This window comes from Palaemon carinicauda, chromosome 30, assembly GCF_036898095.1.
Source record: "Palaemon carinicauda isolate YSFRI2023 chromosome 30, ASM3689809v2, whole genome shotgun sequence".
NCBI classification, from domain to species: domain Eukaryota; kingdom Metazoa; phylum Arthropoda; class Malacostraca; order Decapoda; family Palaemonidae; genus Palaemon; species Palaemon carinicauda.
Genome location: NC_090754.1, coordinates 52,776,429 through 52,778,928, shown reverse-complemented (window position 1 = coordinate 52,778,928; position 2,500 = coordinate 52,776,429). Strand labels below are relative to the sequence as shown.

At 33.6% G+C, this 2,500-nt stretch overlaps 1 protein-coding gene across 1 annotated transcript in view; it reads right to left on the bottom strand.

Moving 5' to 3' along the window:
- Nucleotides 1-2,500, bottom strand: part of LOC137623527 (cell adhesion molecule Dscam2-like) — a 137,015-nt gene that overhangs the window by 54,977 nt on the left and 79,538 nt on the right.

Here is a 2,500-nt window from a genome sequence, read left to right as displayed (position 1 = left end):
GTCTGAGTATAACCCCAAGCAAGAGAACTCTAACCCAAGACAGTGAAAGATCATTGTACAAAGGCTATGGCATTACCCAAGACTAGAGAACAATGGTCTCTAGTTGGAAATGCAGGATGCTATAAGCCCAACGGCTCCATCAGGGAAACTAGCCCAGTGAGGAAAGGACAAAAAATAGAATAGTATGCCTTAGTGTACCCTCAAGCAAGAGAACTCTAACTCAAGACAGTGGAAGACCGTGGTACAAAGGCCATGGTACTACCTAAGACTAGAATACAATGGTTTGATTTTGGAGTGTCCTCCTAGAAGAGCTGCTTACTATAACTAGAGTCTCTTCTATACCCTTACCAAGAAGAAAGAAGCTACTGAACAGTTACAGTGTAGATAATATATTTTGGAAAATTGTTGGTATAAATGAGACTAATACAGTGCATTTTAAAAACAGAATATTTAAAAGCTGGGGGGGGGGGGTGATATATGTATGTATTTATGTATGCATTGTATACATATAAAGTATATACATTTATTTATATGGATATAATGCAGGGTTAGTATATGTATGTATTAATGTATACAATGTAAATACATATGTATATAAATCACGGGTAATATATGCAAGTATACACACACATACATGCATATATATATATATATATATATAAATATATATATATATATATATATATATATAAACGAGAGAGAGAGAGAGAGAGAGAGAGAGAGAGAGAGAGAATTTCGTAAACCTACAAACGCCAGTAATCCCAGCTTTACCCTTCAACGTTATTTTCCTTTGGTTTCCAATTCCCAATCTATAAATATAATACAAAACCAAAAAAAAACTTCGAAATACGATATGAATAAATTGAAAAAAAAATTATAACCTCAACTATATCCAATTTTTTTTTTAATATTAATGTAAAATATATAATTTCACAATATACGCATATCAAACCTAGAGTGGTTTTTGTAAATAGAAAATTGTATCTGTGGTTTTCTAATACAAATATCAAATGGAAAAATCACAGATAATACATTCAAAATACAGGTTAAGATAAATAAATATAATAAATAAATAAATAAAAAACACTCCATTAAAATAAATAATAACAGCTCCAACGTACAAAAAAAAATATTTATACCATATGCCATTAAGCCTTAGCATCACATCCAAATATGAAAAGCAATTAATTACCTTTAAAAAATTATCATGAAAACAGATGTAACTACCTTAACCAAATATTAAAAGCAAGTAATTAAATACAAAAAATCTTAAACTATACATATAACTACTTTATCCAAATATGAAGAGCAGGTAATTACTTTAAAAAATCATACGCTATAAATATAACTACTTTATCCAAATATGAAAAGCAGGTAAATACATTTAAAACTGGAGCTGTCTCATTACGAGACATGCAATTTGAATATAAGCATTTCGGCACTAGTTCCATAGTAATCGGATGAAAATAGACAATTCCCATGGCATTCCCAATAGATAATTCCCATGTTATTCCCAATAGACAATTCCTATGGTATTCCCAATACACAATTCCATTGGTATTCCAAATAGACAATTCCCATGGCATTCCCAATAAACAAAATTCCCATGGCATTCCCAATAGACTCAATTCCCTTGGCATTCCCAATAGACAATTCCCATTGTATTCCCAATAGACAATTCCCATGGTATTCCCAATAGACACAATTCCGAAGACATCCCAACAGACATAATTCCCATAACATTCCCAATAGACAATTCCCATGACCTTCTCTATAAACACAATTCCCATGACATTCCAAATAGACACAATTCCGAGGGCATCCCAATAGACACAATTCCCATGGCATTCCCAATAGACAAAATTCACTTGGCACTTTTCCAATAGACTCAATTCCCATGGCATTCCCAATAGACAATTCTCATGGTATTCCCAAAGACAAATCCCATGACATTCCCAATATACACAATTCCGAAGGCATCCCAAAAGACACAATTCCCATGGCATTCCCAATAGACACAATTCCCAAGGCATTCCCAATAGACACAATTCCGAAGACATCCCAACAGACATAATTCCCATAACATTCCCAATAGACACAATTTCCATAACATTCTCAATAGACAATTCCCATGACCTTCTCTATAAACACAATTCCCATGACATTCCCAATAGACACAATTCCCAGGGCATCTCAATAGACACAATTACCATGGCATTCCCAATAGACAAAATTCACTTGGCACTTTTCCAATAGACTCAATTCCCATGGCATTCCCAATAGACAATTCCCATGGTATTCCCAAAAACAAATCCCATGACATTCTCAATATACACAATTCCGAAAGTATCCCAACAAACACAATTCCCATGGCATTCCCAATATAATTCTCAATGGACACAATTCCCACGACATTCCCTATACACAATTCTCATAACATTCCCAATACACAATTCCCATGACATTCTCTATAAACACAGTTCCCATGTCATTCACAATA